The sequence below is a fragment of the Canis lupus genome, chromosome 18, assembly GCF_011100685.1.
Source record: "Canis lupus familiaris isolate Mischka breed German Shepherd chromosome 18, alternate assembly UU_Cfam_GSD_1.0, whole genome shotgun sequence".
Taxonomy (NCBI): Eukaryota; Metazoa; Chordata; class Mammalia; order Carnivora; family Canidae; genus Canis; species Canis lupus.
Genome location: NC_049239.1, coordinates 43,776,758 through 43,801,995, shown reverse-complemented (window position 1 = coordinate 43,801,995; position 25,238 = coordinate 43,776,758). Strand labels below are relative to the sequence as shown.

Here is a 25,238-nt window from a genome sequence, read left to right as displayed (position 1 = left end):
CACTTTCCCTGAAAGAAGAGAAGAGCCATATGCCTCTACTCAAGGGGGTGAGGAAACCTTCCAGTCTTTGTTCTGGGAGTAGGGAGGATTGGAGGAAGGAGTGGACACAAGCCAAGAAACAAACACAAAAAAAGAATGATGGGAATGGAGAGACAGGCAGAAGACAGGGTGAACTGGGAGAAAAATCCTTCTATCCAGAAAGGTGAGCCTCTTGCAATGCTAGAACATTCAAACAATCCAACAGCTCTTCTATCCAGCCTCCTTTCCCCCTATATATTCATAGTAGTAGTAGAATTAAAGAACTGAGTCTCTGAAAGTTTCTTCCTATGATATAGTCAAATGAGATCAGATTATTTAATAGTATCTGAACTCTAAGATGTTATAAGGTGATAATACTCAACTTGCCAGGAAGAAGGAAAACGGATTTTGATATTAAAAAATTTACAAATTTCAAGATTATATGTTCCATCTTTAGACAACTATATTTTTGTGATTGTAATTTTCTTACCATTTTTTAAAATATTATTTATTTATTTATTCATGAGAGACACAGAGACAGAGAGAGAGAGAAAGAGAGAGGCAGAGACACAGGCAGAGATGGGGAGAAGCAGGCTCCATGCAGGGAGCCTGATGCGGGACTCGATCCCCGGTCTCCAGGATCACGCCCTGGACTGAAGGTGGCGCTAAACCGCTGAGCCACCAGGGCTGTCCTCTTACCATTTTTAATAGTAGAAAATAGAAAGTAACATCAGCTTTAGTTAGAATCAGAAGTCCAAACTCAATAACGTACCAGTTATTTTTTGCCTCCCTGTACCTTTTTAGAGAACTACTCTTTCCCTGCTCTCAGTAAATGTAGCTCGTAGAGGGATGATCTCAATCCTGCTTCAGAGGTGGCATGGTTGTTTGGTCAATGAGGTTTGGTTTGGCCAATGAGACAACTCTGGCTCCCTGGTCACATGAAGGATGACTGGTTCATGGACTGAAAATCATACCCATATCTGTGCTGGTACTTCCAGAGAAAAAGAAAACTTTCCCTCTTCATTGATGTTGACAAAATGGTAGGCTATAGTCAAAAGCTGCTAGAGGGAACCACTGCTGGTACTAAACAGCCTATATGCAAATGAAGCCAAAAGAAGGAGAAACTAAAACATAGTTGATGCCCCTAAATCCAGCCATGTCTGAAACCAGCTACATACCTAAACTTACTAGTTATACAAGCCAATAAAGTATCTTTTTTGCATCAATAACTTTGAGTTTAATTTCCATCATTTGAAACTAAAAGTCCTCACATTACTAAACCAGCCAAATAACCTTGGACAAATTGTTCAATCTCATTGTATATCAGTTTTCTGAACTCAAAAGAGGAGGCAAAAAACCATGTTTACCTTATAGAATTGAAAACTGCTAAGTACTACACAGGAGGCATTGATATTTTAACTAAAACAGAAGGGAGAGATAGAAGAAATAAGATATTCATGGGGCTAAATTGCTCCTAGCTGCTAGTGCTGATAAGATAACATTCTACTTCTATTAGTTTTCTCATCATTTGCCCTAGTGGGACCCGTGGAATCTTTATCAAACCTGTTAATCACCTAGTAAATCTTTAAGTATTTTCTCTTTGACTTTCAGTTGACAAGACTTTTCCACCTTCCTGGACCTCTCTGACCAAACTACCTAAATAGTTTACCATTACGGATAGGCAAAGGGATCATAGTAAAGGAAAATAACAGTATCATGGGTGTGTGTGTGAGAGAGAGAGAGAGAGAGAGAGAGAGAAAGTGTGTGAGTGAGAGAGAAAGAGAGAGAGTAGTGTCAATGGGAGAAGAGGTAAAGTAATAATTCTCACATGAAGATAATTAAGGATGAAAAGGAGCTACCCCTACACAAGATGAAAATCTAAGTGCCTCAACTAATATGTTAAATGATCCCCTTCCCCAAGGCATAGGTATTCTAAGAGCAGAACTGAACTATTTAAGATTACATTTTCAAGTCAAAATTCGTAATTTAATGTGTATTTGGAATTTGTTATAGTGTTCTGATAAACATTTGGTTTCACAGAAAACTAGATCACATCTCCCATGAATAACAGAATTAAAAACTTTCTGTAAAAATGTACCTGGTGTATAAAACATCTATAGGAAAAGAACGATTATTAGTGAAACAAACACTTAAATGTAAAAGTACTAACTAACATCTAGTCCTCTTTTGAGTGATGTAAGTGGGAAGATAAACCAAAAGAGCACAACTATATTTTTCAACTATACTTCCAAGAACTAGGAAGAAAAATAATGAAAGCACTACACTTTCAACTTTCAAAGTTTCTGGGCCTAAAGATTAGGCATGAATGAATTCATTCTTAAAAGGAGGTTTTATTTCAAGATATTTTCAGTACCTTTGACATCAATTAGCTTTTTCATTACACATGAAATTATAACTACATGCTATGCCTGGCAAAAAAAGAACCCCATGGCTCAGCATTTCCTAACCTTAATCAGTGTTTCATGTAAGCTAAACATTAATATTTTAAAGCAAATAAAAGATACGACGCTTTTCTTCAGGTTTCTAATTCACCAAAATGTTTCTGAAAGCTAAAATATATTGGTAAATGTTGTACACTTCCAACTATAGAGAAGAGTCAAAAGATAATTTCAGTCAACTCATCTTCCTTAAAAATTTTTTTCCAAAAGGAAAAGCTGAAAGCCCGGGTATTAATATAATAGTTATTCTTATGAACTAAATTATATAAAGTTCCTTCTCTAGCAAGATTCAAACAAATCATTAACTCTGACAAACCAACACCATATACATTTGTTCCTAGATGATTCAGGAATAAAAATGCTATGTCAAATTGGCCTGAGGTTATCAGATTTAGTTAGGACAATATCAAACAGCTTTTAACTAAACTCGACTTGCTTTTTCCTATATGTCTTTGTACGTATGGGCTCCACTCACAGAGATTCTAACTTAATTGGTCTAAGATGGGGCCCCAGATGTAGCACTTTTCAAATTATCCTAGCATTTTTCAGGTTATCCTAGGGTACAAGCTAGGGTTGAGAATCACTAGTCAATAGGTAGATGTGGGTCTGGCCTTCAATACAAAAACTAGATTTTATTTTAATATCTATTCTATAACTCCTGAGAAAATCATTACTATTTAAATCACTATACTTTCACTAATATGCCAGAAGATAAGATCCTTAAAAAGAGAAATCCCTATCAGCCTTGTTCAGCACTGAAGCCAAGTGGAATGCCTGGCACATGAATAGTTACTCCATAAATATCTGTGAATGAATTAAAAGCTAAAAAGTACACTTCAGTTTTAGTAGCTTGAAGAAATACAGTAGAGGCTCTCTTAAATCAATAATGATCAGGTCAGGATCAATAAAAAAAAAAAAGAGGGTCTCTAAATCAGTAAACCATAAAAATTTATAAACATATCTAAGTATTTTAACTTAAATGAACATTCATTTGCTAATGTTGTAAGATAAGACTAGGTCTTTGTTTGTATGGATCTACACCTTAAAGAATGTCAAAACGTCTTTCCTAAATTTTTTTTTAATTTTTATTTATTTATGATAGGCACACAGTGAGAGAGAGAGAGCCCGAGACACAGGCAGAGGGGGAAGCAGGCTCATGCAGGAGCCCGACGTGGGATTCGATCCCGGGTCTCCAGGATCGTGCCCTGGGCCAAAGGGAGGCGCCAAACAGCTGCGCCACCCAGGGATCCCTCTTTCCTAAATTATAATCATAATGCATCCTCTACCATTTCCACTTGTGACTTTTTTTTTGTAGTTTCAAGTTTTTATTTAAATTCCAGTTAGTTAACATACAATGTAATATTAGTTTCAGGAGTAGAATTTAGTGATTCATCATTTATATACAACACCCAGTGCTCATAACAAGTGCCCTCCTTAATACCCATTACCTATTTTACCCATCCCTCCAGCAACCCTCAGTGTGTTCTCTACAGTTAAGAGTCTCTGTTATGGTTTGCCTTTCTTTTTTTACCCCCCTATGTTCATCTGTTTTGTTTTTTATTTCCACATGAGTGAAATCATATTTGTCTCTGATTTTTTTCAAATAGCATGATACTCCCTAGCTCCACCCACACATCACTGCGAATAGCAAGATTCATTCTTTTGATGGCTGAGTAATATTCCATTGTGTATGTATGTATATGTATGTGTATATGTGTATGTATATGCATATGTATGTATATATGTATATATGTGTGTGTGTATACATACACCCAAACTTCTTTATCCATTCATCAACTGATAGACATTTTGGGCTCTTTTCATAATTTGGCTATTGTGGATAATACTTCTATAAACATTGGGGTATATGTACCCCTTCGAGTCAGTATTTTTGTATCCTTTAGGTAAATACTCAGTAGTGCAATTGCTGGGTCGTAAGATAGCTCTATTTTTAATTTTTAGAGGAATCTCCAATACTGTTTTCCAGAGTGGCTGCACCAGCTTGCATTGCCACCAACTCCACTTGGACTTTTATTTATTTATTTTTTTTGTGACTTTTAAATTATGGTGAGGATTTAAGATGCTTTGAAGTAATCTAAATGTAGAATCCTTCTAAAATTAATAATTTACCCCATTCTTTTACAGTTGTCTTACCCAAATATATTGGGCAGAAATTTTTTTACTAACTCTTTATCAGCTCTTTCCAAAGCATTTAACTTGGTTTTCATGGGAACAACTTGCTTTTTCGTAAGTCACTGGTTTATGTAACAGTTCAATTACATAATTACAGTAACAAGAACAAGTAGCATAAACAGGCTTGGGAACAAACACCACTCATTCTTGATAAGCATTCTACAACTGATGGGAGATGTATGTGAGCACCTCAGACAGCAACCTATTGGCCACAGGCATTCAGAGGGAGTGACAAGAGACAGTTAAGCCAATGAGTCAGTTAAGACCTTTCTCTGCATAGAGCTTTTATTGTTATACAAATGATAGCCACAAGTTTCTTCCCATTGACCTTTCCAATTCCCTAGAGCAGTGAGTTCATCTCTTCACTAGCAGATCATCTGAACTGAAATGCAATGAAAAAGTATCACCAGGTCTATATATTGCACCATCAGAGGATCCTCAAGTATAGAGGCAGCAGTAGTCATGGAATCTCTTAATACAAAACCCCTTAATGTATATCCAGACTCTCTAATTCAGATGTAAGGCATTTATAAGTTAACTATTGGGGGATCCATTTAAAATGTAATGGAAAATGAGCCTAAAATCAGAATTTTTTAAATGCTCAACACATTATTTTACTTAGAGTCTTTGGAGTAAAAGCCTCAAAAGGATATAGACAAGTATAATAGGTCTGTTTTGCTAATTCACAATCAGCTCCCATTCGGCAGGTGTCTCAAATGAGGACATTCTGGCAACAAAGAACTGCTGCCACCAGGAGGCTCTACAATGTACCTTTTATTGAAAGTCTTAAAATTTAAAATAGTCTTGCTTCTCTATAGCTAATGTGATACCTTTTCAAATACACAAGTTTTCCATGGAAAGTTGTTTTTAGTAGTTACAGCATTTCTGCTCCCTACTCCTAAGTGATAAAGCCTCAGATTTTGAATTTTATCTTATAAGAAGAAAACAGAACTATTAGAAATGTTTTTAGAGTAGGCAGCAATTTTGTTTTTATTTCAGCCTTTTCCAACAAAGCCGACAACTCTAACCTTATTCCATGGGACATCTGGCAGAAGACTCCAAAAGCAAAATAAACTGCATTTACACCGGCTGGGGCTGTGTGGGCCAGCATTCGCAAAAAATTAATTTAAATTATTTCTAGGTTAATATGGAAGTGATGACAATGGCAAAAGGAGGACTTTAAGGGTTTGTAAACCTTGACTGTTTTCAAATTACTCTCAGCTAGTATCACAGTCTAAACTTCAAAAAAAAGAAAAAAAAAAGACAATAATTAAAAAAAAATAGGTCCCTGTTTACATACTTTTAAAAAAGATAATGGATAGGGGTGCCTGGGTGGCTCAGGGGTTGGGGATCTGCCTTCGGCCCAGGGCGTAATCCTTGGGTCCAGGATCGAGTCCCACATTGGGCTCCCCACAGGAAGCCTGCTTCTCCCTCTGCCTATGTCTCTGCCTCTCTCTGTGTCTCTCATGATTAAATAAATAAAAGTCTTAAAAAAAAAAAAAAGATAATGGCTACATGTCACAACTGTCAATTTCGAGGAATCTAAACTTGTTCAAGATGGACATGTCACTTCCATTGTCCATGAAACATTTTTTAGCGTGTCTGTTTATTTCGCCACAACAGCTCTCCCAATCAATGAATCAGGAATCGGCTGTAAACATGTAGCATAGATTTCATAGATGCTCCTGTTTAAAAGACCTTTAGACACGGAAATTTTAAGATTAGCTATAGAATCTTTGTGCTTTGTGTTAGTAAGCAAATCCTGTGCTGTCCCTAACCCTCAGGGCTTAGTTCCATAAAGCAGTTACATTACTTACAAGCACAAATAGTTTAGTCTTTCTGCTAAGCTGATGGGCTTTTTACTTATCTATTTTTAAAAATCTAATCAAGTGCCACATCTTATAAAGAGAACTGATTTTATTTGCTTTAAACAGAGTAAAAAAAATCAAGATGGATAAAGTGTTAGGAAAAAAAAAACCTCCAAAGGTTAGCACCAAAAATAAATAAAAATATTATGGGTATTAATCTGTTTTGGTTTACATAAAAAACATAACTAAGGATTTTTCCTGAGTTCATATTGTGCTTGTTTAAGGAAAAGAATAGTTCTTTTCACTAGATCATGTCCAGAGGGCTATTAATGCTTCAGACCTTTTTGTTTCCCTTCTTAGAACAATATAAGCAGTTACCGTATCACTGTACAATTCACACAGGTATAATCTTTTGAGGGTCTCCGAGTTTTACAGGCCAGGGTTTCCTTATCGTTTTTAGAATAGCCTTTCTCAACCAAGATTCCTCATTTGAACCATAGAACACAAAAACTTGTTTCAGTGACTATTTTCTCAATTACCACAAGTATAGTATGTAACTAGTATCATTCTAAACCCATTGAAATATAATTCAATACACATAACAGATGCCGACAGCATTAGGGCTTACTTCTCCCACCAAACCTAGTCTTATTTAGAAACTGTAGAAAAGAATGAAATTTCTCAAATTACACAGGAAAATTTAACACTTCTCTCCATATTTTGCTTTCTAAATAGAGAAAAAAAGAAAAATTGGTGTGTCCTTAAAAATGTCAAATATAATATGGCTCAAGGTGAAATAAGGAAAACCAACTAACACTAACTCCAACAGCAGCAAGGGGGTCTCACAAGTGCCGTCAGTCAGTAGGTTGTTCTAGAACTTGCCCCAGCCAAAATGAAATCAGGTCTCAGAGAAGGCAGCACCCACTAACTCTGGTGAAACCCAACTCACAGCACAAAAAATATAAAAATATGATTCTTAAGGGGCTTTTCCTCTAAAACTCCAGACTTAAACTGCACATTTTCAAGTTTGTCACTGGATGACTTAACTGCTAACCTGACTGATAGGTACAAAGCACTATCTTTCAAAAAGTCTAATCTGTTTTTGATGGAAATTCCAAACATACCACTTTTCCTACTTTGCAGAGGTTTTATTCTGTCAGTTATTTTTCCAACACAAAGAACTCTAGTCCTCTAATAACTCACCTATAAGAAAGTCTAGTTAAACATAAAGATCTCACTAAAATCTGCAGAGAACAGAAACTGAAGAGGCTGAAAGCCACCCTGCACTCCATCTCTATCCTCTCACAGGGGTAAGGAAAGGAGGAAGGTTAACTGTTAAAATTCTAAGATGTCAAGTAGCAGAACCTCACAACTTCCACTTACTTAGAAAAAAAGTTAGGGATATCTCCAAGAAATGAAACATCAGGGATCCCTGGGTGGCGCAGTGGTTTAGCGCCTGCCTTTGGCCCAGGGCGCGATCCTGGAGACCTGGGATCGAGTCCCACATCGGGCTCCCGGTGCATGGAGCCTGCTTCTCTCTCTGCCTATGTCTCTGCCTCTCTCTCTCTCTCTCTCTCTCTCTCTCTCTCTCTCTCTCTCTGTGACTATCATGAATAAATAAATAAAATCTTAAAAAAAAAAAAAAGAAAGAAATGAAACATCATGGGTGATTCCTTTGTAAAGTATGCTTAATTATACTATACTCTTGGTAAAATGAAATCTGACTTAAAAGGCTATTTTGAAGGTCAGTTCAAAGCATGTCAAACTTGGGACACCTGAGTGGCTCAGTGGTTGAGCATCTGCCTTCCGCTCAGGTCGTGATCCTGGGGTCCTGGGATCGAGTCCTGCATTGGGCTCCCTGCAGGGAGCCTGCTTCTCCCTCTGCCTGTGTCTCTCATGAATAAATTAAAACATATATATATATATTTTTTTTTTAAAGAGATATCAAACTTGTCATACATGACTAAAAGAAAGGCTTTGACTTGGTCTTGCTGGGCTGCTATATTCTCAGCATCTAAAAGGATACCTGGTATATAGAAACATAATAAATATTTGCCAAATCAATTAATTGTTAAAGCTTTTCATTACATTCAAGGTAGAAGTCCATCTGGCATGTGAAATAGCTTATCCTTTAAGAAAATGATCCTAAAAATGGGCACAATCTTTCCACAGAGCACGGAGGCAATATACAAGGCTTCAGAAACTTGGGGATGTTGGCCTGATACAACTCCCTTTCTCTGAGAGGTGGCTCCCTCATCTAACCACGTCTGTACTAGTGACAGGGTCCCCCTGGCCAAAGCTGACTGGACAAGGACTAGATATCTGGTCTAGTCTTTGTAAATATCTGGAATGAGAACATGTCAGCAAGCTTAGGATGGTCTCTTCAAGGCTGTATGGTGCCCAGAAGACTTCTGTCTGCTAAGTGTACAGAGAAGCTGAGAAATCTGGTCTATGGAGGGGGGAAATGAAGCAGATGCACAGAAAGAGACAAGAGACAAAAACTCTCCAGTTCTAGTCCCAAAAGGTGCTCCTGGGTTCCTGAGTTATTCTAACATGGTTCCAACAAGTTTTCCTTTATGTGTAAGCTTTTGAGGTAGATTCCTTTATGCAGATCAAAATCTTCACAAAAACATGTTAAAAACATTTATTTTCTCCCGATCTTGTCATTTTTTTTACTTCCAAGAAATAATCAAATTATGTGCAAAAATTGATGTTCAAGGATAAATACTGTCAGAGCTAGATATGAAACAGTAAAGAACTGAAAACCCAAATGTCTAAAAATAGTGACTGGACTAAATTAACCCTATACAGGTATCTCCTATGCTCCGAAAGTCTGAGTTATGCCACTTTGCTGTCACAAAAGACCTACATTATTATCTGTTTTCACTAACTGAAACAAATCCAAAGAAAAAAGCCATTACCATATTAATGTGGTCTTTCATAAAAGCAAGATGGTAAATTGCAAACTTTCACGAAGCGGGGGATATGCTACAAGCGGGGGATATGCTTCACTTTATGCCATCATTTTGGCTTATGAAAGGTTTCACAGGAATGCTTTATTTTCAATTAGCAGAGAAAACCTGTCCCATATGATAGGATACCATCAAGTCACTAAAAGTTAATATTCTAAAACGTAAGAATATTTTAAAATGTAAAAGAATGTGCCAGACACATTACAAAACAGGTATTTCCAAAATAATAAGCATAATACCACTCTGAATTTTATTTTTAATACAAATATACAGCATAGAAAAAAAGAAGAAAAGGATCTAAAACATGCAAGTGAGATCACAGCAAAATTTGACTTTTTGCCCCTGAATTTTCCAAATGAACATTCATGACTTTTCTAAAAATGAAAAAAAAAAAATGTTTACAGAAATGCTAGACTGCAACTGCCCAGTGCCAATATTCTAGTCTCCTTTTACATTTTTTTTGTTTTTGTTTTTCATTTATTTATGATAGTCACACAGAGAGAGAGAGGCAGAGACATAGGCAGAGGGAGAAGCAGGCTCCATGCACCAGGAGCCCGATGTGGGATTCGATCCCCGGTCTCCAGGATCGCGCCCTGGGCCAAAGGCAGGCGCCAAACCGCTGCGCCACCCAGGGTTCCCTGCTAGTCTCCTTTTAAAGCTAAGGTGTAGGAATATACACATACATACACAAAGTTATGCTGTAGTAACAAATTTTATTTAAAAATGAACTCATTGATATTAAACAAAAGAGACTATTTTTAAGTAGATGGAGTTGAGGAGGAAGGTCCTCATTCCCCTGAGGTGAAAAGATGACGTCTCAGCCATTATTTAGAATTTAGTAAAAATTCAGGGAGATAGAGCCTCAGATATGAAGCTGTCCTGAAACCAAAGCAGAAAGAGCAAACAAAAGTCAAAGAAATGGGTACACAAGGCCCCCCTGCGATTTAGCTTTTTTTTTTTTAATTTTAGTTTTTGTAAGATTTTATTTATTTATTCATGAGAATACACAGAGAGGAGAGAGAGAGGCAGAGACACAGGCAGAGGGAGAAGCAGGCTCCATGCAGGGAGCCTGACGTGGGACTCGATCCTGGGTCTCCAGGATCACGCCCTGAGCTGTAGGCGGCGCTAAACCACTGAGCCACCAGGGCTGCCCTTAGCTTTGTCTTACTTATATACTTTCCAATGCTTTCCCTCTCTCTTGACAATCTAATAGTGTTCTCAACTAGTATGATCCATCTACCCCTTTAAATAAATGTAAATCTCGTATTTTTCCTTGATGTTATTTGAAATTCAAAACAGTTTGAGCCACATGGCCTGGATTCATACAGAGCTCTACCACTTACTGGCTCTGTGACCTTGGGCAAGTGACGTAACCTCTCCTTCTTAAAATGAGGATAACAGTACTTATCTCCTAGGGTTACTGTGATGATTAAATAATTAAATTAGTATGCTTCAAGCACAGAGAGAAGTATCTGGCAAATAGGAAGTGCTATATAACAGTACTAATACTATATTATTGAGCATTAAAAGGAAAAATAATAGTCCAAACTGCTTTGTTTTCAAATCATACAAGCTTACCTTCTAATCTTCACCCGACAGAACCTCTGCTCTAGCAATCCTAACTACCTGTAGTCCCTGAATATCTTTGTTGTATCTTATTCCTATACCTTTGTACACACTGTTCTTTCTGCCTGGAAAGCCTCTGTCTACCTACCAAACTGTTATGCATCCTTCCATACTCAACTCCAGTATCAGCTCATTTGTGAAGGTTTCCATTAAGTTATTCTCACCGAGAGAATCTCTTCTCTGGGTACCATGTATATTGACTTCAAATTTTTTGTAATTGGTTTCATGTTCATATTCCCTATAAAAGCCTAAGCTCAGCAACTGTCCAGATATACATTTGTTGGAACTTAAATAATTCAGGGAGTACTTATTTATTCAACAAACGTTTACAGACAGAAACAAGTAAAAAATTCCTGGCCTCATAGAGTGTAGAGTTTCTGAGCTGAGTGTGGTACCAGAAAGTATCAGTTTAAGGGGAGAAGAGACATAATATCCCATGGGACTAAACTCATTAGTAATAGGCATTTATCATATTTTATATTATAATTATCAGGGCCTACATCTTTTTTCCACCCAGAAAAGAAGTGCAACCAAAGAATATGTTCACCTCTCTGGTAGACTCCTAAAGAATGTCTTAACCAAACTGTAGAGAGCTGCATGTGGCTTGTACTAAGAAAAATAACAAGGGAGAATTAGAGAGGCCCAAAAAAGAGTTCCTAGCACAGTCTGGGGATGGCTGGAAGTCCAAAGACTTAGTCAGCCGGTGACATGTCTCAGGAGTCCAGGATACTACACAAAGACTAAAGATCCTATCTAATGCTAAGTCCCGACTTTCATTTTTCTAATTTTTAAGCTGAAGTAATATACACACATAGCTTTAAAAGACAGTAGTAATACAAGGCTTACAATACAAATAGCAGTTCCTTGTACCAACTCTTTCCAAATCTCTAGTTCTGTTCCTCTCAGGAAACCACTTGCAAGTCTGTTAGAGATTTCTTCTCTGAGGAAGGTATTTTTGTATCTTATTTTAAAATATATGCTCATTGTGATTTCCCAACTTTTCACCTTAATCATTACCTACTAAATTCTTACTAAAGATAACTGAAATTTAGTTCTTATACTACTTTCTCTCATCCCATCCCTACTACCATTACGTCATCCACAATTTTTAGTTAAATCTGTATTTAAGGTTTGTATTATTAGAGCCATGTAAATAACATTAATTTTTTTGTTTTTTTTTAATAAATTTATTTTTTATTGGTGTTCAATTTACCAACATACAGAATAACACCCAGTGCTCATCCCGTCAAGTGCCCCCCTCAGTGCCCGTCACCCATTCACCCCCACTCCCCACCCTCCTCCCCTTCCACCACCCCTAGTTCATTTCCCAGAGTTAGGAGTCCTTATGTTCCGTCTCCCTTTCTGATATTTCCCACACATTTCTTCTCCCTTCCCTTATATTCCCTTTCACTATTATTTATATTCCCCAAATGAATGAGAACATATAATGTTTGTCCTTCGATTGACTTACTTCACTCAGCTAAAAAACATTAATTGGCAGCCCCAGTGGCGCAGTGGTTTAGCACCGCCTGCAGCCCAGGGTGTGATCCTGGAGACCTGGGATCGAGTCCCACATCAGGCTCCCTGCATGGTGCCTGCTTCTCCCTCTGCCTGTGTCTCTGCCTCTCTCTCTCTAGCTGTGTCTCTATGAATAAATAAATAAAATCTTAAAAAAAAAAGAAATAGATTTAAAAAAAAATAAAAAACATTAATTGATGAAACAATTAATATACAGCAATTATACTTCTTTTGTACATTTTGTTGTTCCTGGAACTAAAAATGCCTTGCTTTGTTATTTGCTTGGTTTTCTATATTCCCATCATTAATTCTTCCTCATACTTTCCAAAGAAGCTACACAATCCCTCTAAATGGCTCAAAACACATCACAGAATATATTTTTTTCCCCTTGGCTACATCTTTCTTAGTGTCCTCCACACTCTTGTCCAAACTAAACTGGTTGGTCTCTAAATCTGTTGTACAACAGTCATCTGGGTTTTTTCTTTATCAAATGGGATTTTCTTCATCTCTCTTTTGTTTTGGATTCCCTATCTTCTGGATTCATATCTTAATCTTTACTGGAACATCCTCCAGTAGCTTCCTCAAAAACGGTGTATGGGAGGTTAAGTCTTACAACTTTGCAGGTCTACAATGTCTCTGTTCTGTCCTCAGACTTGATCAAGAGTTGGATCAAGAGTTGGATTGGGAACAGAATTCCACATTGCAAATTACTGTTTTCCAGAATTTCAAAGGCATCATTCTCCATTCTAGCTTCCCGTGCTGCTGATGACAAGTTTGATGCCATCTGATTCCCAAACCTTGTTTGCAATTGCTTTTCCTCTGAGGAAGCTTTTAACATCTCTTACTCCTATTGTTCCGAAGTTTAGCAATAATGTGGCTCCCAGTATGGGGATGTTATGTCTTTTTTCATTTGCAGTGTTTGGTACTCAATAAATTCTATTAATCTGTAATGTATGGTCTTCAGTTCTGAGAAACGTCCTTATATTAGTTACTGGATGATTTTCTCCTCTCCATTTTTAGTTCTCTTGTCTCAGAATTTCTATTGTCAGGCAGTAGACCTTCTGGTGTGATCCCCTAAAATTTTTCTCTCTTCCACCATTGATCCCTTCATTCTTCCCTTTATTAAGAGAGTATTCCAATTTTATCTTCAAAACCTTTTTATTATCAAGAATTCTTTTTTGTTTTCTAATTGTTCTCTTATTCCTAGCATCCTGTTCTTGTTCCACAGATGCAATGCCTTCTCTTACTGATCTGAGGACCTAAAGTTGTAGTTATTTTGAATTGTCCCTTCCAATTTTCTGGGTCTGTTTTGATTTTCATTTTAGTGCCTTCCCTTATATATCTGAGATTCTTGGCTGTTATGTTCATATTTAAGAACAAAGGACTAAGGATGTGGAACAACTAAAACTCTCAGATGCTGTTGGTGGGAATGTAAACGGTACATATTTTGGTAGTTCCATTAAAGTTAAAAATATACATATCATACCACCCACCCACATGTAGGTATTTACCTAAGAGAAATGAAAACAATATCTCCACACAAAGGCTTACATATGAATGTTCATATTAGCTTTACTAAAATTTGGAAACTAGAAACAATCCAAAGAGTAGATCCTGTACAAGCCTGTTTTTTAAAAATTCTAAAATACATAAACTTAATCTATAGTGACAAAAAGCAGACCAATGTCTGCCTGGGGACAGGGTTAGGGGGTGGAGGAAGGAAGGAACACAAGGAAACTTTTAGAGGAGATGGATAGTTCATTATCTTGATTTGATGGTGTTGCCCCCAAAATAAAACCCTTTTAAAAATGAGTTTCATATTAATTATACCTCAAAAAATCTAGAAGAGAGAAGAACAGAAATGAGCAGAGAAAAAGTATCCAAAATAAAAGAGGCTTTTAGAAAATGAGGTACTGAAAATGAACTGAAAACCACAGGGCTGATGTGTATACAAGAAGGTCTTCTCATTATTCAGTATATACCCTATTTTCAGCGTGGTGCTTCCTTCTGCCCTAGACTGCTATACTGTGCCTAACATATCTGAGTCAAGCGTCAACCTGGGTAAATTTCTCTAGAGTAATGGCTGGCATATTTTTTCTATAAACAGCCAGGTCTTTGCCACAACCACTCAATTCTGCCATTGTAGCAGGAAAACGGCAATAGACAATATGTAAATGAAAGACGTGGTTGTGTTCCAATAACTTTATTTATAAAAATAGGCAGCAGGCCAGATTTGGCCCAGGTGCAGGCCATAGTTTGCCAATCCCTGCTCTAGAGAATCATACTAGTCTTTCCATTTTGGGAGAACTAATCAATTTCTCTTCAAAAGTGATGGCTATAAAATGCTTTATACCTAAAGAAGATAAATAAGCAAATAAAAAGGGAAAGGGAAGTCATGAAAAAGGATACTGAAAATCTAAAAAGAGTTCTATATAATCTTATCAGCTATTAGCAGCAGGGGCAATACTTCGGATAGCTTGCAAAAACTGTTTCCATCTGACGAACTCATATGCAGGACAAACAGATATCATCAGAGCAGGAAAAGTATGTCTTCAGAACTTTCTGTGACAGGTGTTTATAAATGGCTTCCAACTGTTATTTTGCCTACCTTGACTTTAGTTGGAGGTTTTAAGATGTGAATAATACTCTGGGAGATTTTGCTTCAGATTTTTTTTTTCAATTGAAGTATAACTGACATACAATGTAACATTGAGTTCCAGGTATTCTAAACAGTGAGTTAATAAGTCTATATGTTACACTATGCTCACTACCAGTGTAGCTACCATCTGTCACCATACAACACTATTACAATACTGTTGACTATATTCCCTATGTTCTATGTTTTATTACTGGGACTTTTTTCTATATCTGGAAACCTATACCTCCTACTCCCCTTCACCAATTTTGACCAGCCTCCCACCTCTCTCCCCTCTAGCAACCATCAGTTTGTTCTCTGTATTTATGGCTCTGTTTCTGCTTGTTTGTTCATGTGGCATTTTAGATGTCACATATAAGTGAAATCACATGTATTTGTCTTTCAGTGTGGTGCTTCCTTCTGCCCTAGACTGCTATACTGTCTGATTTCTTTTCCAATTATGATATGAGATGACAAAAGCACTAGATAAAATGAGATCAGCACTTAGCATTATACCCTCTAGGTCTAGCCACACTGTCACAAATGGCAAGATCTCACCTTTTTATGGCCAAGTAATATTCCTGTGTGTGTGTGTGTTCCATTCCTCAGTCAATAGACACTTGGGGGTGCTTCCATATTTTGCCTATTGTAAATAATGCTGCAATAATCAAAGAGGTGCACATATCTTTTTGAATTACTGTTTTTGTTTTATTTTTTTAAATGATTTTATTTATTTATTCATGGGAGACACACAGAAAGAGACAGAGACACAGGCAGAGGGAGAAGCATGCTCCTTGCCAGCGGCCTGATTCAGGACTCAATCCCAGGACCCCAGAATCATGATATGAGTCAAAGGCAGATGCTCAACCACTGAGCCACCTAAGCATCCTGTGTTTTTGTTTTCTTTGGGTAAATATCCAGTAGTGGAATTACGGGAGCATATTTTTGTTTTTTGAGGAACCTCCATACTATTTTCCACAGTGGCTGCACCAATTTACATTCCCACCAACAGTAGACAAAAGTTCTTTTTCACTCTACATGTTCTCTAAGACTTATTTCTTGTCTTTCTGATTCTAGCCATTTTGACAGATATCAGGTGGTATCTCATTGTGGTTCTGATTTGCATTTCCCTGATGGTTAGTGATATTGAACCTCCTTTCATTTGTCTGATGGACATCTGCATATCTTTGAGAAAATGTCTATCCAGGTTCGTTGCCAATTTTTTAATGGGATTTTTGGTTTTGGGTTTTTTTGTGTGTTTTTTTTTTTTTTTTTTTTTTTTTTTTTTGGTGATGAGTTGTATAAATTCTTTACATACTTTGGATATTAGCTCCTTATTAGATATATAATTTGCAAGTATCTTCTCCCATTCACTAGGTTGCCTTTTCGTTTTGTTGATGGTTTCTTTTGCTGTGCAGAAGCTTTTTATTTCAGTGTAGTCCCAATAGCTTACTTTTGCTTTTGTTTCGGTTGCCTGAAGTCACTCCAGATTATTTTAAAAGTCAAATAAACATTCCATGAAAAAGGTGAACTGTAAAGTAATATACTTTTTTAAAAATAAAGGCTGCAATCTCCTTCATAATTAAAAGGTGAATTAACTTACACTTCTATTGTCTCACATTCACAATCTACAATGAGATACACACTCAAGAAAATAAAACTCAAGTTATATCAATGAACACATTCCCCCAATTTCACTAAATTCTTTTCCTTCAGGCACTGTAACTTTTCAGGATAAGTTTATCTGTGCCTCCTGACTCCACAGGAACAGGAGTCCTGATTTCTTTTCCAATTATGATATGAGATGACAGAAGCACTAGATAAAATGAGATCAGCAATAATCATTGACTGTTCATAAAAAGAACTAAGTTTGGAATTGATTATCTTTCGTTTTCTTCTTGGTCAAAATGATACAAATTTTTTTGACAAAAGGTGGAAAGGTTTTTTTAAAAGGTGATTGAGGTGGGAGTGGGAGAAAAGGTGACAAATTAAACATATTAGTTGAAGATTTCTAGGGCCTCATTTTTCAGAGCAAAGGAATGTCTGGTGTACCTGACAGAAACTAATAATCACTCTTGTCATTTTCAGACAGAGCTAGTCAGAGAGAGGTTCGCCAATCCCTGCTGATTCACACAAACATTTGCTTCCTGAACTCAGAGTAAATCAATTTTGGGGAACATGTCTTCTGTGAAGATAATTTTATAGGGCAACCTCTCTAACCAGCTACCATGTGAAGACAGCAGCCCAACAGTCAACTTCTTTTTCCTGTCTGGTTCTCTCACCCTCATCTGTTGGGAGAAAGAAATGCAGGAATCTGTGATTTGGCCTGTCACGGTGTTCAACATTTTAAAAAATTGAAATCCTTAAATACCACTGGGTTTTGGTAAACTTGGTTTTCCTGAATGATGTAGGTATGAAAGTATTATAACAAAGGGACATCAAGGCTGCTATGCTTCAAAGGCATGGAATATTAATAACAATGGTGACAATATAGTTTATAAACAAAGATTTTAAATATCAATTTTAAAAACAATTTATAGTTCACATTTGAAATAAATTACATAATCTTCTATAATAGATTTATCTTCTTATAATAAATTGCTTTGGCAAATAGTAAAATTATTTTTGCATTCCTTGCCCTAAAGAAGGTTGCTAGCTGAGGTGGCAAAGGGAAACTTTTCTAAAACTAGTAATAAGTACTAATGGATATTTTAACTTTATAATATTTTAGGATTCACACATCTTCAGATATACATTATAATTAACTTACATTAGTAGAAAAAACTTATAGTTATACATGGAGACAGACACTGTTGATTGCTTCTATAACATCCATTATTCTCTATCCCTTCTGCTTCCCATGCTAACAAAAACCAATTTTGTTTGGGTAACTAGCCTCCAAATGTTTGCGAGGCAAATCCTCAGCTCCTGAACCTCAATCAGTCTTGGATCCATTCTTCTTGCTGGTGACTACTTTAAGCATTGGCATGTGACAAAAATGGTCGGTCAATGAGATGCAGTCTGTTGAAAGGCCTCTAAGGTTTCCCCTGCTCTTAAAAAGAGACATTTAAGAATAACTGGTCCTTTTTTTTTTTTTTTTTTTTTTTTGCCCCAGAATGTTCATAGGTGAGGATATAAAGCCTCGAGTTACAGCAATGACCATGAGCAACGTTTGCTGACACGTGGAGGGCAGCAGAGCAGGAAGAGGACTAGAACATGGTTTCTGATGGTGTTGCTGAGCTGAACTTGACGACTCTAGGAACTCATTAGGTGAATAAAGCTATTTATTGTTTTAGCTACTTTTAGTTAGCCTTTCAGTTACATACAGTCAAAAGCATCTGAACTGGCAATTACAATGCCCATATTACAGATGAGGAAACCAGTTCAGAGAAATTCAACAGACACAAGGCCAGTCAGTAAATGGCAGTCACGATTAGAACTTCTTGCTTTTCTTTAACAAATCTCTAAATAACACTGTGCATGAAGCACTAGGTATACAATGGGTTTTAAGTGTGAAGGGAACACAGATCTTAGAGACTCACAATCTAGAAGGGATATAAACATACAAAAAAGTAGTTAAAGAAATGTGATAAAGAGGGATCCCTGGGTGGCTCAGCGGTTTAGCGCCTGCCTTCGGCCCAGGGCATGATCCTAGAGTCCCGGGATCGAGTTCCACATCAGGCTCCCTGCATGGAGCCTGCTTCTCCCTCTGCCTGTGTCTCTGCCTGTCTCTCTCTGTGTCTCTCATGAATAAATAAATAAAATCTTAAAAAAAAAGGAAAGAAATGTGATAAAGAGAAACAGAGCAAGAAGCTATCAATTCACAAGAGAAAACATTTAACTATCCCAAAAGATGTTAGGGATAAGTATATCTGAGAGATAGCAAATTCTTTTCTTTAGTGACTTAAAATTTCAAAAGACAACTTCCTATGACTGTTACATTTCAAAATAAATTTTTAAAAACTTCCAAAGAAACAGATGTAATCTTCTAAACATAATGTTGAATAAATTAAGACAAAAAAAATACATCTTATGTGAATTCATTTATAGGCAAAATTAATTTATGTTATTAGAAGTCACAATAGTGGTTTCTCTGGTAGAAGAGAATCATAATGAAATGAAGAAAGCACAAAAAAGTTTCTGTAGTTTCTATAGTAAAATCTGATACTGACATGGGTGCTAGTTATCCAGGTGTTTCAGCTTGCAAAAATGTATCTGAGCCATATATACATACACATAAATATATACACATGTGTAATTTTCTGTATTTATACTACACTTCAGTAGTTTAAAAAAACTATGTTCTTATAAAAAATATAGATAGAAAGAGTACAAAAAAATTAAAAGTGCCAAATTCCTTGGTCATCTCTCAGGAATCCCACATTTCTGAGAGGAAATCACTATTAACAGTTCCATGTAAATAATTCTAAATAATCTACAACTTTCCCCACATATTTTCTCTCTCACTCTAAGATTCTATTCATTTATCTGAGAGAGAGAGATGAAGAGAGAGAGACAGCATGGGGGGAGCAGGAGAAGCAGAGGGAGAAGCAGACGCCCCACTGAGCAGCAAGTCAGTCACTGGGCTCAACCCCAGGACCCTGAGATCATGACCTGAGCAGAAGGCTGCCACTTAACCAACTAAGCCACCCAGTAACCCCTCCATGTATTTTCGAGTATAAATGGCCATGGATGCATATACACATTTTTTTAAAACATTTTATTTTAAATAATAAATCATATTTTATATCTGTTTTACAATTTGATTTTTTACCTTACATTCATCTTTCTACTCAGTTAACTACTTCATAATATGCATGTATTGTTAACTCTTATGTATTACTTGCCAATGCACGCTGATATATTTGTAGTTATTTTCAACTTTTCATGTGTGGCTATTTCAGTACTGTAGTGTCCTGTAAATGAGCCTGTGGGTCAAAGGGCAGACGATTAAGTCAGGTTTGATACTAAAAAGAGAAGATAGGAAAGAATATTTCTGGTCGAAGAAATGATAGAGCATAACCAAGAAAACTTAAGTATGTGTCAAATCTGAAGGACAAGGTGTGTATGAGTTCAACGGAGAGGCTCATGGTTAAAGATAATAAGGGGTTTTCTGAGCCACTGTAAGGAATTTGGATTTTTTCCTAGAATCCAAAGCAAAAGGAGCTACTGAAGAGTCACAACCAGGAAAGCCAACATATAAGGGGGGTCTTTTATATCTTCCTGTTAATAGTGAAAGGCTGGATGATAAAGACAGAACTGCATCCAAGGGAGCAGGTGAGCATGAGCCATGTTAAGGAGCTTGAATAAACAGGACTGGATAAGAGACTCAGAGTGAGACTAAAGGTTCATGATGACTTCCATGTCTCACTTGGTCACTGGATAAATGCGAGTGTCATTAACCAAAAAGGGATAGAAGAAGTAGGATTTGAAGGGGGGTGGATTTGGTGTTCTATCTGGAGAATATGGAGCTCTGGAACATCCAACAGGCAAAAGCTGAAAATGCACATCTGTCTAGAACTCAGGAGAGAGGGGAGGAGGAAATAAAGATTTGGAGGTCACTGACATTTAGGGATGATTTGAGGCTGTATGCCACTCCCGGGGGAAAAAAACAAAGCAAGATGAGAAGGAAGACAAACATAAAACACCACAGAATATTAATTTTTAAAGGGTAGGCTGAGGAAGAGAAGTGAGTAGGTGCATTCAAAAAGGTCAAAGAACAAAGAAAGGAAGGTTCTTGGTTCTCTGAAGAAGAAAACCTTAAGGAAATGGTCATTAATCTGAAATGCTAGAGTTAGTTCAAGTAAAATGAAGTTGAAAATTTACTTTAGATTTGGCAATTATATTACTAAAACTTTCAGTGAGCTCACTAGAGTAGAACGTAGATGGAAAATGACTGCACTTGGTTGATAAAGGGATATAAGTAAGGAAAAATAACATCAAATAGAGACTAACCAAAGATTAAGCTTTTTAAGAAGTTTAATGATGAAGAGACAAAGAGGGCAATGGCAGAAAGAAATTAAGAAACAAAGAAATTCTTATTATTTAAAAGGATAAGGGGCACCTGGGTGCCAGTTAAGTTCAGTGGCTGCCTTTAGCTCAGGTCATGATCCCCAAAGCCCCAAATCGGGCTTTCCTGCTCAGCTAGGAGTCTGCTTCTCCCTCTCCCTCTGCCCCTTTCCAGCCCTGCTTGTGCGTGCACACAGTCTCTCTCTCTCAAATAAATACAATCTTTATAAAAATATTTTTAAAGCATAAAAGAAATGTAAGCCTGTTTTATGAGGTCAGAATAAGTTTAAAGAGAACCCAAAGAAGATAAAACAGACAGAAATAAGTGATGTAGAAACATCACAAAGGAGATTGTTTCTAGATATACCAGGTTTCCAGACTGCTGGCTCAACTCATTTACTGGTTTATACTACTTCACTTCATAAAAGTTTTCCTTTTCTGAAATTAAGATAAAGCTGCTCTGAACTGAAACAGTTAAAAATGTTATTGAACTTTCTTAAAATATTCAAGTAGGAAACAATATTGAGAATATTTTTTCCCTATCTGAATGGGAAATCTTTTAGTGGTAAAATGCCTTAGCGTGGACATCATAGGCCACCTTACCAGACTACTAGCTCCTTGAAAGCATAATGAATTTATATATTCAAAAACACTTGCTACATAACTACTATACTAGGCTCGAGGGGTACAAATACAAGCAAGACACATTCTCTATTCTCAAGGAGCTTACAAATAATTACAACACAGTGCAATGAAAACAAGTAAGAGAGGTGGGCACAAACACCATGAGTACACAGAAGAGGGCTATATAGCTTTGCCTGGAGAGTGGAAAGAAGTCAAGGATCTCTGCTTACCCTGGGTCTTCAAAGAGTAAGTAGGAATTTACCAAGTAAAGGGAAAGAAAACTCCTGCTGTAGAGAACAGCATATGTAAAGGCACAGAGAAATGAGAGAGCCTAGTATAAAGAAGCGACACCAGGGAACTTCTGGGGTATGTAAGGCAGGAAAGGACACAAGAGAGCAATCAAGAGTGAGCTGCTAAAACCATCAGTGCTAATGAGCTTGAACATCTTGAAGGTGATGACCAGTCACAGGGAAGTAACACTGCAAGATTCTCTCTCTTTTTTTTTTTAAGATTTTATTTATTTCAGAGAGAGAGAGAGAGAGAGAGCGCGAGCGAGCACAGGAGCGGGAGGGAGAGGGAGAGGGAGAAGCAGACTCCCTGCTGAGTAGGGACCCCCCCCATCCCCACCTCCACCCCCCCACACACACACACGGGGCTCGGCCCCAGGACCTTGGGATCATGACCTGAGCTAAAGGTAGACACTTAAATGACTGAGCCACTCAAGCGCCCTAAATATATGGATTGCTTCATGAATTTGCATGTCATCCTTGTGCATGACATGCCATGCTACTTTTTTTTTAAATTTCATTCCTAGTGTAGTTAACATTCAAGTGTTATATTAGTTTCAGATATACAATACAGTGATTCAATGCTTCCATATATTACCCCATGCTCATCAAGGTAAGTGTACTCTTAATCCCTTTCACCTATTTCACCAGTCACCCTACCCATGTCACCTCTGGTAACCATCTGTTCTCTATAGTTAAGAGTCTGTTTCTTGGTTTGTCTCTTTTTTTTCCCCTTTGTTTATCTGTTTCCTTTCTTAAATTCCATATATGAGGGAAATCACATGATATTTGTCTTTCTCTGACTGGCTTATTTCGCTTAGCGTAATGCTTTCTAGATCCATCCATGTTACTGCAAATGGCAAGATTTTGTTCTTTTTAATGGCTGAATAATATTCCATTGTATATGAATACCATACCTTTATCTATTCATCTACTGATGAACACTTGGGCTGCTTCCATAATTTGGCTAAATAACGCTGCAATAAACACAGGGGCACATATATCCCTTCAAATTACTGTTTTCATATTTTTGGGAAAATAGCCAGTAGTGAGATTACTGGGTCACAGGGTAGTTCCATTTTTAATTTTTTGAGGAATCTCCATACTGTCTTCCACAGTGGCTGTGCCAGCCTCTATCCCCATCAACAGTGCATGAGGGTTCCTTTCTCTTCATATTGCCACCAACACTTGTTTCTTGAGTTTAATCGATTTTAGACATTCTGACAGATGTGAAGTGCTATCTCATTGTGATTCTGATTTGCATTTCCCTGATGATGAGTGATGTCAAGCATCTTTTCATGTGTCTGTTGGTATCTTAGAAAAAAAAGTCTGTCCACGTTTTCTGCCCATTTCTTAATTGAATTATTTGGGTTTTGGTGTTGAGTCTTATAAGTTTTTTATACATTTTGGATACCAACCCTTTATCGGATACATCATTTGCAAGATTTTCATTCTTTGCACCTTCCATGGACCTAGTACCAGGCAGGCCTTTCACTATAGAAAACTCACAATAAATATATGTGGAATAAACAGAAGAGTCAGAATCTTAGAATGATAAAAATATTTGAAAAAACACAGATCCTAAGGAGAAGGGAATTGAAGGGAACGGAGTATTTAAAGCACAAACTAATTTACTAATGAAGTCACAGTTATACTGGCTAAGGCCCTGTTTAAAAAAGTGTTTGTTGTATGCATCATCTACCCGTCAAAAGTTAAGATTAACGTTCTCCAAAGTGTCAAAGTGAAGAGTCCCTACATGCTTGAAAAAAGTTCCAAAAACTTAGACTTTGACTAGATTTTCATTGCTTGAGGCAAATTCTCTTTGATAAGTAGAGATGAGCATAGAAAGAAAAAATACAGTAGATTCTAATAGTTCAGTGTCAAGACATGTAACATCTGATAATGAGCATTAAGAATTTCAAATTGAATTTAAAGTCATTCCATGGGGTGCCTGGGTGACTCAGTAAGTTAAGTGTCCAACTCTTGATTTTTGGCTGAGCTCATGATCTCAGGGTTGTGGGATCGAGCCCTGTGTTGTGGGCTGTGCTGGGCATGGAGCCTGCTTAAGATCCTCTCTGCAACCTTCCTGCTTCCCCTCCCCCACCATCTCTCTCTGCCTCTCAGAAAGAGTAAAAATAAAATAAAAAGTCATCCCATGTGCTAGCATCAAAAATAAATGATTAGAATGAACTAAGAAGACTGCCCAAACCTACTAAGAGAAGTAGATTGCTGCGTTTGGCAGAAATCACCAACTTATTTGATTTCCTCCACCACACTCGTTAAAACATCCTACAATAACATGGTACCCATTATTAAAATATGAGTTCCTTTATCAATCTTCTTTTTTTTTTCTAAAGATTTATTTATTCATTCATGATAGACATAGAGAGAGAGAGGCAGAGATACAGGCAGAGGGAGAAGCAGGCCCCACGCCGGGAGCCCGATGTGGGACTCGATCCCGAGATTCCAGGATCACGCCCTGGGCCAAAGGCAGGTGCCAAACCACTGAGCCACCCAGGGATCTCCCTTTATCAAGCTTCTTTATCAATCTTTGATTAGTTAGGTACAACTACTGGCAATAGTGACAACTGTACTCTGAGAATAAAGGTTAAAAAAAAGGGAGAAGAAACTGATGCCCTATGTACACAAGAGGTAGTAAACTCAAGAAACAACTAGACCAAAGGTTTCCCATAAATATTGTGCAGTAGGGATGAACTTGACTAAATCCTAGGGAACTACTAAACTCTGGACAAAGATGAGGTCAGATTCCCACCATAATTTAGGAATCTCTACTCTAAGAAAATAACAATTCTAAATTCTAATGTGATGAGCCAATCACACTAGTTTGATTATGAATGGAAAAGGGTAACATTCTCTGGTCACTGGCATCAGAGACTGGAGATAGTCATGTATCAGGTTACCATTATTAGACTACAAGAACTAATTTACTTATTTGACTCCAAAGCAATGAAGCCTAAAGGCAATGTAATTATTGTGCCTAATGTCCTATTTCAAAAAATATTTGATAAAGGTCCACAGAATAGAATTTATTAAATAAAACTGAATGAAGAATACAGTGATCTGGATTC

General features: G+C 37.1%; 1 protein-coding gene and 2 long non-coding RNA genes across 21 annotated transcripts in view; 1 reads left to right on the top strand and 2 right to left on the bottom strand.

Moving 5' to 3' along the window:
- PHF21A (PHD finger protein 21A) overlaps nt 1-25,238 on the bottom strand; it is a 193,598-nt gene that overhangs the window by 117,415 nt on the left and 50,945 nt on the right. The window lies entirely within an intron of this gene.
- Nucleotides 1-25,238, top strand: part of LOC119864231 — a 50,186-nt gene that overhangs the window by 9,625 nt on the left and 15,323 nt on the right. Inside the window, exon 2 of the long non-coding RNA XR_005373480.1 lies at nt 18,345-18,499. This is a non-coding gene — a long non-coding RNA (uncharacterized LOC119864231). The remainder of the gene's footprint in view (nt 1-18,344; nt 18,500-25,238) is intronic.
- LOC119877244 lies at nt 10,147-12,309 on the bottom strand. Its single transcript, XR_005373481.1, has 2 exons — nt 11,624-12,309; nt 10,147-10,329 (listed from the first exon to the last, which is right to left on the bottom strand). It is a non-coding gene; the product is annotated as an uncharacterized LOC119877244 (long non-coding RNA).